Source organism: Sinocyclocheilus rhinocerous, unplaced genomic scaffold (assembly GCF_001515625.1).
Source record: "Sinocyclocheilus rhinocerous isolate Xijiao unplaced genomic scaffold, SAMN03320098_v1.1 scaffold252, whole genome shotgun sequence".
Lineage (NCBI taxonomy): Eukaryota > Metazoa > Chordata > Actinopteri > Cypriniformes > Cyprinidae > Sinocyclocheilus > Sinocyclocheilus rhinocerous.
In genome coordinates, this window is record NW_015625591.1 from 95,782 (window position 1) to 111,244 (window position 15,463).

A 15,463-nucleotide genomic window follows, 5' to 3' on the forward strand; every position below is an offset into this window, starting at 1 on the left:
GTATAATGAGGTGTACACCGCTCTTCCCCAGAGGGGGCCAGCCCTCAGAAGTCCTGGGCCCTAGGAGCCCATCTCCAAACTGTCCGCCAGATCATGTGCGAACCCCACAATCTCAATCGCCGCCGTGCCTCAGCAGCAGCGGGACCGGAACCGCAAGATCACAGGCACGGACACACTCCTCGAGAGCGGAGCGTTTTGCAGCAGGAAAAAGCACAATCAGCCCCCCGAGAGCTGACTGCGCGAGCTCCGCTCCCCAGTAATGCAGCTCATTATAATATTAGACATAATATGTTTGTGCAACTGGTTCTTGTGAGAGCTGACTCTGCGTGCTTCGCTCCCAAGCAGACAATACACAAACTGTGTGTCCCCACCCGAAATATAGCGCGGGCAGGTAGGAACACACAGCCTGAACGCTGCCTGCTCTCGCCCAAATGCTTCTTCTTGGTTGAAGCTTTGACTAGGGCTGGGAATCGATTCCTCGATTCTGAGGCTTTGGGAATCGAGAGTCTTTGGAATCGATCCCATCAAGGGGAATCTACTCCTCATTCAGAGCCGTTTTCAGTTCAACAAATCTTATATATAGGTGCCTCTCAAACAGAAGGCTGCATCCTACAAAGGCTGCATATCTCCGCTGCTATGCCATCAAACGTCGCTGAACGTTGATTCACGAAAATAAACTGAATGAAAAGTTGGTACTGAGCTCGTCTGAGTTTGAGGATGCAGCCTTCCGTTTTGAGAAGCACCAATTAATTTGCCTCTTGCTCGCTAATAGTGTTTAGAAGTCTGATTAGTTTCCACAAAAAGGTTATTTCGGATAGATCGTTTTAATGAACCAGTTCAAAAAACGATTCAGGTTATTTTACAGTGGAACTGGCTTATGTTGTACACAATTTTGAGCGCTGTACGACAGAATAGATCATGATGTGATCGAGGGTCTTGTTCTTATTTACATTTTAAATAAAATTTTATTTTTTAACCTTTCTATCAACCAATGATAATTCTGAAAGAAAACGCGAGAGCACAGATCAGTGGCTGAGAACGCATCTGATTGACAGCTCTTATATCAATGTGTTGTTGTTAATGTTCTGGTTATTTTGTTTCAGTGTACAGTTTGTTAATTTTGTGCAAAGTATACAGTTAAAGTAAACTTCATCATTCAGCTGAACAGTGCACATTTATTTTAGATATTTCATGTGTTGTTCCATTCATGCAATAAACGCATGTCCACAGCTGAGCTGTGGGCTATGGCTAATTTCATGAGCAATGCAGACAAAATTACCATTTAAAATCAATCAGAGCTACAGAAATGCATCGTAATTTTTTACAAATAAAGCTTCATATTATGAGAAGGCTACTTTCTATTACCTTTTTCCAGCAGTCATGGCGAAATTAGGTTTCTCCAATCTAAAAAAAACAAGAATCGAAAACAAAAATTTTGGAATCGAACAGCCCTAGCTTTGACATAATGGAGCTTATAAGTGGACAAACAACACTAAATAAGACTCACAACAAATAGCGACTGACGCACACACAGAGTGCTTGCTGAATGACAGAAAACTGATCAGGGTTGCCGGGTTTCACAAGAAAACCCGCCCAATCGCGATTCGCGGGGGTCCCTAGTTAAAAATCGCATTCCAGGGGGTAAAATACACGTTTTTTGGTGGGGGTTCCCCTGCTAAAATTCGCATTCCAGGGGATAAATATCATGTTATTGGAGTCACTTTAACCCGTGGACATGAAAAACAACCCGCGGCAACAGTGTTAAAGTAGCCCAATTCCACGGGAAAACCGCGGAACTTGACAACACTGAAGCTGATACCGGTTCCACCGCACAAGCTTTTAAGCGTCCTGGTCACTACGTCACCCCGCCCGTGACGTCTCGACCATCCATTGGACTGATTACACGTGTGATTCAGACCGTGGTCATGCTGAAGGCGTTCCCATAGCATTTTGACGCAGCTCGAGTTCCTGAAGGGGAACTAAAATCGCTGATCAATATGTTAGCTGTGTTTATATGCAAAAAAACACAAGAAGGAAAATGGGAATGCAAGGAAATGCAGAGAAACACAACAAATCATTCATGAAGGAGATCAAACAACAGAGAACTAAAACACAGGTCTGTATATACACAGGAATAAACAATAGGATAAAATTGAATTTAATTGTTTAAGGAACAATGAAAAATTTATTTTATGAGAATTTTAAATTTGAAAAAAATATTCATTTTTATTTATTTTATTGTTAGCATCTGTTTTGCAAGTGAATTAGATGCTGTTTTTTGCCTTGAAATCTGAAAAGTTGCGCAGCTTATTTGTGAATTTGCGCCAGAACACTTTTCTCTAACTTTCTCTCTGTCTTTCTCTTCTCTTGCAGTGGAAACCTTTCCTTCCTGGTCTGAAGTATGATGTCATTGACTCAGCTGATATCTCGTTGTACACAGGTAAATGCTCCTTCCTTTTAGAGATTATTTCATGCTAAAAATACATGTGCGAATTTCAGGGAAGATAAAACAGAAAATGGAAGTGAACTCTCAAGAGTACCATTTGCAAACTCTTCCTGTTCCAATCATATCTGAATATTGCAGTTAACATTCACAGCCTCTGAACATAACAGCTTCTGCTTTTTGCGTGGAAAGTGTCATTGTACTTACTTTTGAATGTAGGCAGTGGCAGCTATATAATCACCAGAAAACACATGCCCCTGAGCCTCGTGTGTTTGTTGTTACAGTCAGCATATACTTTGTGTTATCAAGCATTACACATGTTCATACGCTCCTCTTCAAATTACTGCCATTCATCAAGGGAACTGACTTTAATTTACACACGCTTTTAAGAGGAAGTAGAGACACAAAGTGGGAGAGGGACAGGAAAAAAAGAGAGAAAGACAATCCCCATGGCCCTCCTTTGCTTCGTTTACATAGTTATTTGAGACAAAAGCAATTTTTAGATTAATTCCTCACTGTACTTAACAAGCTGAGGGAGAGGGGGATGTGCATTAGCTTCCATCGCCATCCCACATAGCTCACCGGAGAGTAAGAAGCCAACTCCAGAGTGTCCTAATCATTAATCACGCAAACCACTCCCTCAAGGAAGACCGCACCGCATGTAAGGCACGCACACTCTTTCTCGACATGTCATCAGGGAGATGCAGATGGAGCAAGATCTCCTGGGTGGTTTGCCTTTCACTGACTTTCTGCTCTGTTAACAACAGATACAGTATTTAAGCTGTCAGTTATCTCTGTCATGGGCACCTGTCTTCCTTCCATTTGATTTGTTTGTGTGTTTATTTGTATTTTTTAATCATTGTATTGTCTAATTATAATTTCTATTGTGCAGTTATAGTTTCTATTATTTCACATTTTAATATTTATTTTTAGTATGATTACATTGTTCATCATGGTTATACAGTATTAATGATCAATGTTGTATTTAAAGGGTCCGTATATATATATATAAATATATATATATGTGTGTGTGTGTGTGTGTGTGTATGTATGTATTTGCATTCTGTACAACTAAAACTTTGTTGTGCAAAATTAAAATAGAGAAAAGTATTTAAAATATACATTGTAATTGACAAAGAAACATAAAAGGGATGATGTTAATTCATGAAAAGCAAAAGGAAAAAAATAAATAAGGAAATAAGAATAATACAATAATAATACAGTAAAATAAAATATTTTTCTGACTTCTAGAGTTAATAAAGCTATTTTTGAAAAATGTGCAAAATTATACCCTTAAGGTGCAGTCACATTTACCATTGCTCTGCGAAATTTCACTGGGGAATTCCATTCATTTCAACAGGAATCTGTGCTATTGAGAGTTTTGCACAAGGGCGACAAAGATTTGTAGATTTGTCTCATGTTCAAGTTGGTCACATGAAGAGGTGTCATGGCCATTCAAACCGAGGGGCACGTGCCCGCTCAGATTTTTGAGCCAAATGGATTTGAATGAAGCTTCCAAAAGACATCAAATATATATTTTTACATTTGATAATTAACCCTTTGAATCTTTGGGTAAATTGCTTCGTTTTGAAGCTAAAATATGTCACATAGCCTAGGCGATTTGTGCAGAACCATCGAGTTTTTATGTGCGGGTGGTGGGGGGAATCCAACCAAAACTTTACAAAATATACATTTTTTAGCCTTCAGTGAAAATGAGTTTTACTGATCAACAAAACTCAGTGTATGTTTGGTTATGAAGGACACTAAGTTTAAAGGACTTTAAGAACAGCCTCTGATTCACAAAATGTGCTGTCAAATGCCGAGATAATGGGCAGTTAAGGCCAAATAGTTTTAATATTCTGGAATATCAACAGTAAATATGTTAATAATGTATGTTCTGGCTTCAATGATTTGAAAGTGTATTATTTAATATAAAGACATTGCAATAATTACAGTGAAAGCTTAAGTTATATATAATAGTTATTTTTATTTGGGGGTTGCTTTTGGAACTGCACATTTGCTTGGAATTTTCAGTAATCAATAAAGCCAGATGGTTCATGACTAAAGCTTCACCAGCATCAACGAACACATCAGTCAAAGCTTGCAGTCTTTCAGCCTCCTAATGGCATGTTTCTGCTCCATCCCTTTGTCTGTTTTCTTCATCTTGGATGTTGCTGTAACATCCAACACCATTTATATTCTCTCTTTTCATCCCTCTATCAGTGTTGTGTGCTTGCTTTCTGCATTGCTGCCATCAGTGACAGACTTTGATGCTTTATAGCATATACTTGACTAGTAACACATTTGCAGTGGATCGATAGGACTAATTAAAGTGTGGTTTCATCAGCGGCTAGCTGAATAGACACTGTTTTGAGCTCTCATAACGTCAGGAGATAAAACATAATGAATACAGTCTCTCTCACATACACACACCTGAATGCTTCAGTACCCATAGACTGTCTTAAAGTGTAGGCAGTGTGAGCCTGGTTGCACAAAGTGTGTGAGCCTGGTTGCACTTGCGGAAGTATCCATACCAAAAAAATTAATAATTTGTCACAATGTAAAACATTGTTAACACACCTTGCAACAAAGTAGCATCTCCACTAGTGGTCGTAGACTTTTGGACCCTAATGTACTGTATACAGTATCCTGCTTCACTTATTTGCCATTCACAGACCAGCCACGATGCTACCATTTCTATAACGGCAAACAGCATGGGTTGCTGAATATTAGCTGATTTGAATTTCAGATGCTGTCTCTCGCTGTCCTTATTCTCTCTCTTTCTCTGTCTCTGACAGATGAATCCAGTCTAAAGATGAACAGTGTTTGTCACATCCCACAGACGCTGGCCAGTCACTCTCTCGCTCTGCAGGTTAACCACAGGACAGAGACACATACTGCAGATATGCTTAAACCAGACCCACGAGACACCTACTACAAGAGTGAGTATTCCCAGCAGGGTGTGTGCATATTGAGGTCATTTATAAACACTGAATTGCTGGATCTCTTGGTTTTTTAAAATATCTAATTTTGGGTTTTTTTCAGTTGTAAATCATTCATTCGCCTGATCCAACTGATGCTCTAAATGTACCATTGGTTTAATCAGGGTCGGCGCCAGAGCGCACAAAGTGAGGGGGCAGGCACAATTTATTGGGGGGGGGCCGCACTTTTTTGGGGGGGGGACTGCTTTGAAAAAAAAATGTTTCTGAAAGTAATTTTCAGATGCAACGGGGGAAAAAAACGGGATAAACACAAACATGAAACATATTGTACATAGATATAGCCTATGTACAATTTAATAACATATAGCCTAGTTTGATATATGAATTGGGTGTTTGTCAAAGATTGCATGCGGTCGGAGATTCCCGTGTTTACAGCTCCGTAAAATAACCTACTGGAAGCTCTGTAGTTTTGCTGTATAGGCCTATAGATAAAAATATTAAAATTACAAACACACAATAACATTTTAAGTCACCTCCATTTCTGAAAAAAAAAAGAATGTAGGCCTAGTAATTGATGTTATAAATACACACGCCTGATTTTTGTTTTAATTATCCAGTCGTGCTGCACAATATTTTTTGTGGAAACCAGCATACATTTCAAACTTTTCAAAAGATTGCATGCGGTCGGAGATTCCCGTGTTTACAGCTCCGTAAAATAACCTACTGGAAGCTCTGTAGTTTTGCTGTATAGGCCTATAGATAAAAATATTAAAATTACAAACACACAATAACATTTTAAGTTACTTACATAATTCGAAACTGCAAAGTGCAAAGTGTTAGCAGTTTGAAAACTCAAGAATAATAGCAACGTTAATAAGAATTCTTTCTAAATGCAGCACCGTTCTTATTTCACTCTGCATAACCTGAACGGGAAAAATATTTTTTTTTGCTAAGAACGAACCGAAATGAAAACATTTAGCTTTTAATCTGTGTATTTAACAGCCTGGGAGACCTTCCCAGGGCAGTATCTTGCCTCACCGACTAAAATCAGGGCGCCCACTACGGACACGGCACCAGAGGTGAGGGGGCACAGTGACTGAGGTGGCCGGGCCGGGCCCCCACGTGGCGCCGACGCTGGGTTTAATACAATGATCAATTGATGCAATATATCATATATAATGTATTATATCATAATGTTCAAAAGTTTTACATTTTAGTTTCTGCCCAATAACTTTGTAATGACCATCTTGTGAATAGAACTGACAGCTATTTTTGACCATTACAGTTAAATCAGCTCTAAATTTAAATAACCAGCTTGTATGCATGTTATGTGCTCGTTCAATCAAAATTGGAGAATGTTGTGACATCTTTTTTTTTTTTTTCGTTTTTTTCTTGCAGCATTCTAGTGCTATTGTGTGTATGTATAGCTGTGGTTGGTGAACAAAATAAACAGCCATGTATCTGTGTACTGTGGTTTGCAGGAGTATTCATGTTTAATTGCCCGTGTGGAAGCTCTGTGGTGCATTGGTAGATCCATATGGTGGTGTAGATATAGGATGTCAGCTTGTTAGGAGCAGCACCACTGAATATGTGACAGTCAGGACCGAGATACAAGCTAATGGTGATGAATGGAAGCCGTTGAATATCTGTATGAAAATCAGCAAACTGTTTTTTTGTTTGTTTTTTTTTAGATGAATGCAAAAATGTTTGTGCTGAGCAGTTCCCTTTCGTGGAACTTCGAACTGCGTCCTCTAGGGGTCGCTATGGGGAACGCCTCGTCGTGACCCGTGTCTGAAGCCTACATTGAAAAAACACCAACTTGTTTGGCCGGCGACGTCACTACCGTCGCGACTAGTACAAAATAGGCGCCGGTAGCGCACATCATTCACTTCTTCGTCTGAAGCTTGTGTCCGCAGCATGGCACACAAACTAGAGGACGCAGTGTCTCGTTCCCCTCAGGGAACCATGGTTACACAAGTAACCTGAGACGTTCCCTTTCGTGGAACTTCGAACTGCGTCCTCTAGGGGTCGCTATGGGGAACGCCTCGTCGTGACCCGTGTCTGAAGCCTACATTGAAAAAACACCAACTTGTTTGGCCGGCGACGTCACTACCGTCGCGACTAGTACAAAATAGGCGCCGGTAGCGCACATCATTCACTTCTTCGTCTGAAGCTTGTGTCCGCAGCATGGCACACAAACTAGAGGACGCAGTGTCTCGTTCCCCTCAGGGAACCATGGTTACACAAGTAACCTGAGACGTTCCCTTTCGTGGAACTTCGAACTGCGTCCTCTAGGGGTCGCTATGGGGAACGCCTCGTCGTGACCCGTGTCTGAAGCCTACATTGAAAAAACACCAACTTGTTTGGCCGGCGACGTCACTACCGTCGCGACTAGTACAAAATAGGCGCCGGTAGCGCACATCATTCACTTCTTCGTCTGAAGCTTGTGTCCGCAGCATGGCACACAAACTAGAGGACGCAGTGTCTCGTTCCCCTCAGGGAACCATGGTTACACAAGTAACCTGAGACGTTCCCTTTCGTGGAACTTCGAACTGCGTCCTCTAGGGGTCGCTATGGGGAACGCCTCGTCGTGACCCGTGTCTGAAGCCTACATTGAAAAAACACCAACTTGTTTGGCCGGCGACGTCACTACCGTCGCGACTAGTACAAAATAGGCGCCGGTAGCGCACATCATTCACTTCTTCGTCTGAAGCTTGTGTCCGCAGCATGGCACACAAACTAGAGGACGCAGTGTCTCGTTCCCCTCAGGGAACCATGGTTACACAAGTAACCTGAGACGTTCCCTTTCGTGGAACTTCGAACTGCGTCCTCTAGGGGTCGCTATGGGGAACGCCTCGTCGTGACCCGTGTCTGAAGCCTACATTGAAAAAACACCAACTTGTTTGGCCGGCGACGTCACTACCGTCGCGACTAGTACAAAATAGGCGCCGGTAGCGCACATCATTCACTTCTTCGTCTGAAGCTTGTGTCCGCAGCATGGCACACAAACTAGAGGACGCAGTGTCTCGTTCCCCTCAGGGAACCATGGTTACACAAGTAACCTGAGACGTTCCCTTTCGTGGAACTTCGAACTGCGTCCTCTAGGGGTCGCTATGGGGAACGCCTCGTCGTGACCCGTGTCTGAAGCCTACATTGAAAAAACACCAACTTGTTTGGCCGGCGACGTCACTACCGTCGCGACTAGTACAAAATAGGCGCCGGTAGCGCACATCATTCACTTCTTCGTCTGAAGCTTGTGTCCGCAGCATGGCACACAAACTAGAGGACGCAGTGTCTCGTTCCCCTCAGGGAACCATGGTTACACAAGTAACCTGAGACGTTCCCTTTCGTGGAACTTCGAACTGCGTCCTCTAGGGGTCGCTATGGGGAACGCCTCGTCGTGACCCGTGTCTGAAGCCTACATTGAAAAAACACCAACTTGTTTGGCCGGCGACGTCACTACCGTCGCGACTAGTACAAAATAGGCGCCGGTAGCGCACATCATTCACTTCTTCGTCTGAAGCTTGTGTCCGCAGCATGGCACACAAACTAGAGGACGCAGTGTCTCGTTCCCCTCAGGGAACCATGGTTACACAAGTAACCTGAGACGTTCCCTTTCGTGGAACTTCGAACTGCGTCCTCTAGGGGTCGCTATGGGGAACGCCTCGTCGTGACCCGTGTCTGAAGCCTACATTGAAAAAACACCAACTTGTTTGGCCGGCGACGTCACTACCGTCGCGACTAGTACAAAATAGGCGCCGGTAGCGCACATCATTCACTTCTTCGTCTGAAGCTTGTGTCCGCAGCATGGCACACAAACTAGAGGACGCAGTGTCTCGTTCCCCTCAGGGAACCATGGTTACACAAGTAACCTGAGACGTTCCCTTTCGTGGAACTTCGAACTGCGTCCTCTAGGGGTCGCTATGGGGAACGCCTCGTCGTGACCCGTGTCTGAAGCCTACATTGAAAAAACACCAACTTGTTTGGCCGGCGACGTCACTACCGTCGCGACTAGTACAAAATAGGCGCCGGTAGCGCACATCATTCACTTCTTCGTCTGAAGCTTGTGTCCGCAGCATGGCACACAAACTAGAGGACGCAGTGTCTCGTTCCCCTCAGGGAACCATGGTTACACAAGTAACCTGAGACGTTCCCTTTCGTGGAACTTCGAACTGCGTCCTCTAGGGGTCGCTATGGGGAACGCCTCGTCGTGACCCGTGTCTGAAGCCTACATTGAAAAAACACCAACTTGTTTGGCCGGCGACGTCACTACCGTCGCGACTAGTACAAAATAGGCGCCGGTAGCGCACATCATTCACTTCTTCGTCTGAAGCTTGTGTCCGCAGCATGGCACACAAACTAGAGGACGCAGTGTCTCGTTCCCCTCAGGGAACCATGGTTACACAAGTAACCTGAGACGTTATTTTTATGTCAACTGTCTTGTCAAAAGTGTAGGAATTGTCCCATATGATGATATATTTGTTGTCCTAGTTCCCATGATAGATCAGTCCAGACTGGGGAATGTTCTGCCATCTTGTGTCTACTCTCCTACCTACATGGTGAAGGACTTCCCTATTGCACGCTATCAGGGCCTGCAGTTTGTAAGTAACATAGTCTCGCCAAGCACCCAACATCTCTATGTTGATGACAGAATGTTGGCTGCTGATTTTTACTGATAGTTAATATTTTAATAATATTAATAATATTAATAAATATATAAATAATAATAATATTATAATAATATTTAATAATAATATAATTTAATACTATTTTTAATAATAATTTTGTAAAAATGCTACAGTTTAATTTGATAAGAAGCAGGATACTGGAAAAATTCTTTTATTTTCATGAACCAAGGGACTGTGACCCACAAGGGGGCCTCAGCACACTTCCAGGCACAAGATGGCTTAAAATGATTTTAAAAATAAATAAATAAATAAGGCAAATTTTAGAATAAGTTAAAACAGCTGAAAAATAAAGATGTTAACTGATATCATATTTCTTATTTGAATGTGTTCTCTGACATTTTTATTAAGAACCAGTCTTGTAAAAACTGGTATATGAAGAAAATTAAAAGCATGATTTCTAGACTTGAAAAGGTCATGGAAAATATTGAAATCTTAAATACTAGCAAGGTGTACCTAATAAAGTGGCCGGTGAGTGTATATATTATATATAAATCACAAATGACTGTACAATCATGTAAATTCACTGATCATAAAGAGTATGAAATCTGAATAACATTCAGTTAGTTTATTTTATTTAATATTTTAATATATTGTTACTCCTAGTTTCTGTAAATAAAAAAAGTTTGAAAATAAGCAGCTTTGTCATTACAGCAGAAGTATCAGAAATATCTTGGGTTGGGGGTTGAGTGGTCTGCTTACTGATGAAGTGGACCTTCTCTCTTTTAAGATATTTCTGAGCTTAGGGCAAACATTGCCCTCTTTTGGTCATTACTATTAAACACATGTCTGAGAAAGAGAGAGTGGTGCATCTGTTAAATCTCATGCTGTCCAATTACATTCACAGATTGTTGTATTTGATACACTTTAGCTTAATTATTAATAATTCAGAAATACATACCAAATAGCTCTACCTAATTTCTCTTATTCTTATGTCTGCTCAACCAGGTCTACCTTTCCTATGTATATCCCAATGATTTCACCAGACTTACTCATATGGAGAAAAAGAACAAATGCTTCTACCGAGAGTCCCCTGTCTACTTAGAAAAGTATGAATCCCGACTGATCATGACAAGAAATTAAGCAATAACTAAATACATAAATGAACAGATAATCATGACCCTGTCACTCTTTTGAATTGTCATATAGATTTGGCTTCTATAAGTACATGAAGATGGATGAGGAGGAGGATGACCAGCCTGTTTTCTTCCCCAAGCCTGATGGTCTGTGTTCAGCTGGGATCTTAATAACAGATAAGAATTCAGCAGCTGTTTGCTCTCTTTAAAATCTCACCATCTGTAATGAGCCAAGCGGCATATGTGTTCCCAGGGTTCAAAATTAACACTAACCAGACACCAAATGTGAGTAGAAATGGGCTTTGAGAAGTAAATAAAACAGTTGGCCACCAACTTTATTAGGATCATTACATGGCTTAGGTTACACTATTAGTAAAATACAGTTTGATTGTCACTTACTCAAAGACATATTTTCACTAAATGTGACCAAAATAATTCACGATAATGATAACATCGCAATATCTATAGAATTTTTTTGATGAATCAAATTCATCTTTAACTTTATTTTTGTTTTCTCTTTTTTGGTCAATGACTCACACTCAAAATATTAATGAAAAAAGGCAGAGAGGGTTTGAAACCATAACTCTGAAAACGCATTTATAAAGAACGAACTACCTGCAGACTGGAGTGTCTTAACATCCCATCTTTATAATAGAAACCCAAAAATTCCTACACCGTCAAGCAATTTTTTTAAGAGGGGGGTGGGGGTGCAGCAGCCTCATCTTCTTCAACATGATTTTGTGCAGAGTAGCTACACACTGGGTGCTTCTCAAACCGAAGGATGCATCCTAGACCAGTCCTTCTGAGGCTTCAAGTATAGAGTCCTTGCAACATTAAATGCTAGAGACTGTCTAGTACAGTAAGTGCGCATGGATACATCATAAATGTTTCCTCCCCGGCAGTCATGGCACAAAAATACTATTAAAATTATAATTTGAAGAATATTTTATGTTTAAATTTTTTATATTAACTGACTTTCTATTAATGCAGTAATGACAAGCTTCTGTGGTCTCCCAGTGGTTTACATTATGCACAGTTTAGCATTATGTGATTAATTTACTACGAAACACATAGAAAACATGCCTTCACCTCAAAAATATGCTTTTGTCTTGCGTAACAGTGAAATTGTACAAGCTCAGTGTCAATTCATTTTCAGCTTTTTTTTTTTTTTTTTTTGATTGCCTGAGCTACTCCTGTAAGGCCAGGCGACTTTATATAAAAAAATTATATTAAATGATGTGATTCATTTACAACAAAACAAAACACATTAACTTCAAAAAATCTTATCCTGAATAATATAATAAAACTGAACAAGCTCAGTGTTGATTCATTTTCAGCTCATTCATTTTTAGTGAATTGGAATCTGTGCAAAGGATTGTGGGTGATGTAAGGATGTGACGGATACACCTAATGCATCCTTCAAATAAGGTAGAATGAAGGATGCAAAACGAAGATTAGCCTACTAAGGATCCTTCAAATTGAGACATCCTTCAATGGAGCTTTATGAAGTGGCAGTCTAGATATGCAGCCTTACAAGGATGCATCCTTCTCTTTGAGAAGCACCCACTGTGTCGCCATTATCTTCTTTTTTGGTGGCAACCAGAGTTAAGGTGCAGTACTGCCATCTACTACACTGGCACATCAACCAGATTGCTACTGGTGCATGTAGTATTACTATAATATCAATATTCATTTTTTAAATGAAACACTCCTATTACAATACATGGAATTTATGCATTAAGCCACTAAAAAAAATTAAAATAAAAACGGGGGGAAATCACAATATGTGTGTGTGTGTGTGTGTGTGTGTGTGTCAGGTGCAGTTTCACCAATACACTCATCTCGTATATCATTCTTCAAGTGACCTGCACTACAATAAACAAAATCACAAAAAAAAAGTAATACAAAATACTGTTTTGTGACCAGTAAGAAATATTTATAACTGATAAATTGTGTCAGTGTAAAATATAAATTGGCATATGTGGCAAATAGTTAATTTTGGACCTTGTGTGTGCATTTGGACAGCTGCAACATGCTGTGTGTAACAGCATGGATGGAAGGGCTGGAGATGATGATTAGCCGTAGATTTCCATCAACACTGCAGCAGCCTCACTGACTCTTTAATCATGTCATTATGCAATTCTCGTTTCAGATTACATGATTAATTTAAAGCAGTGATGGGCAAACTTGGCCCTTCCAGGCCACTTTCCTGCAGAGATTTGATCCAACCCTGATATGACTCACCTGCCTGTAGCCTTCTAGTACTCTTGAAGACAATGATTAGCTGGTTCAGGTGTGTTTGATTAGGGTTGGAGCTAACCTCTGAAGGAAAGTGGCCTGGAAGGGCCAAGTTTGCCCACTCCTGATTTAAAGGGCTTTGGTTTGATGGGACTTGTCTCTTCCGACAGATTTCCTGGAGGAGGAAGAAGGTGTCGACCCAGAGGAGACAATCAATTCCAGCAACCGACCAGTCAAGAGGACTAGTCCACACTATCACACGTCAAGAATTACAGCGTCCACTACCGCCTCAAAGCCTGATAAATTAGACAGGGGTTCAAAGAGCTACATCTTTCAGCAAGGAAGCCAGTTCGTTCAGTTAAAAGAGCGAGAGACGAGTAAAAGAATGAAAGGGGAAAGGTTTTATAAACACTCTCTGGTGGTGGATGATGAAATGACAGAAATAAGACAGGCAAAGGGAGGTGAAGGTGCTGTAGAGTCTCAAAGTGGGTCTCTAAATGAACAGACGGGAGCGAGCGAGGAGCATGGGGAATCTCAAACACTTGCTCTGGTTCAGAGAGGGCGTTCTTTAACATGGCTACTGCCTGACCCAGGACTGCCAAACAAGAGTAAACTGACAGAAACTGCTAGCCCACCTGTGAAGGAAAGATCCCCCTTTAAGCTTCCTCAAAAGTCCTCTCTCTATGTTTTGGCTAATCGGATTTTAGCTAATGCAGGCAAACCTGTGGTTGGGACCAGTGTGGAGAAAGAGACTTATACTAACAAAATTTACATAACTAGACCCCATCCACCAGTAAGCAGACCAAAACATCCTGTGGAAGTGTTTCCTGGTGTCTTCCTTTATCAGTCTAGAAAGACCAAGAGGCTTGTGGACTTGAGTTCAAAATGGAGGTCCTTAAAAACAAAAGCCGTTGCTTCTCTCCCCTAGGAGAACTTCCCCTTAATGGGCCTTAAGAATTCCACCCAATCTGCCTTGTTAAAGCACAGTCATCCTTCCATGCCTACAGAGCCTGGGCCTCATAATAAGGGTGACCCTACTGCCTCTATATCAGATCCAGACAGCTTGCCCCCTTCAAGCTCAGAAAAGAGAGACCACCCTGGGTTAAACTCATCTGAGAACAACCAGCCTCTGGAGGTGCAGCTAACAAATGTCTCAGAGACTCCGGAGGGATCGGACATGGCTCCTCAGAGCAGAGGCCTTGAAGAAGGAGAGATGTCAGAGTACAGTTATGAGGAGGCTGAAGCGAGGCCACACTTGTCAGAGGAGGCCATAAATTGGCAGCGTACCTTCAGTGTGAACCCTGTGGACTTTGAGCTGCTGAGGTCAGACTGGAACGACCTGAGGTGTAACGTCTCGGGGAACCTGCATCTCGCAGAGAACGAGGTCATTGACGTGATCTCACAGTACATGGAAAGGCTGAATGAGAGGAATGGAGGGTGGGTGAGATCTTAAAATGCAAATGAGGATATTTTAAAGGGATAGCTCAACCAAAAACAACAACTCTGTCATTATTTACCCCTTCTTGTGTTGATCCAAACCAGTATAATTGTCTTTGTATAATTTAAAACCAGTATATATATATATATATATATATATATATATTTGTCAGTGCATTACAAAATAATGAACTTCGTCTTTCAAAATAAAAGTGCCTTCGAGTTTTAAAAATCTTTTTTTTCGCCATGAAAGTTGACCATATTAATTGGCCTTTGTACTGTATATATGTTTCTGAAGCCTTACAGTAATTGCATATGATATTTGTATGATATAGCTGATATTTTAGTTGTTGATTACTTCACCTTCAGTGGGCCTCTAACTACTATGACTGGATCAATGACTCAGTGAGTTGAACTCAAGATTTGGAATTGTTTGTTTGTTTGTTTGTTTTTTGTGAACTGGATCAACCAAGAACAATTTGTTCACAAATCGGAAATGCTCTCTCTCATGCAAAGAAAGCGATTACATACAGTAAGGTTTAAAGGCACAGCAGGAAAAACAGCCTTTTTTAATACTATAAATAGTTATAGATAAGGCAGAAAATGTACAGTATTTAAAAATATATATATTAGGCGTAGACA

General features: G+C 41.0%; 1 pseudogene; it reads left to right on the forward strand.

Annotated features, from left to right (window-relative positions):
• LOC107757871 (N-acetyl-beta-glucosaminyl-glycoprotein 4-beta-N-acetylgalactosaminyltransferase 1-like) overlaps positions 1–15,463 on the forward strand; it is a 97,504-nt pseudogene that overhangs the window by 75,571 nt on the left and 6,470 nt on the right.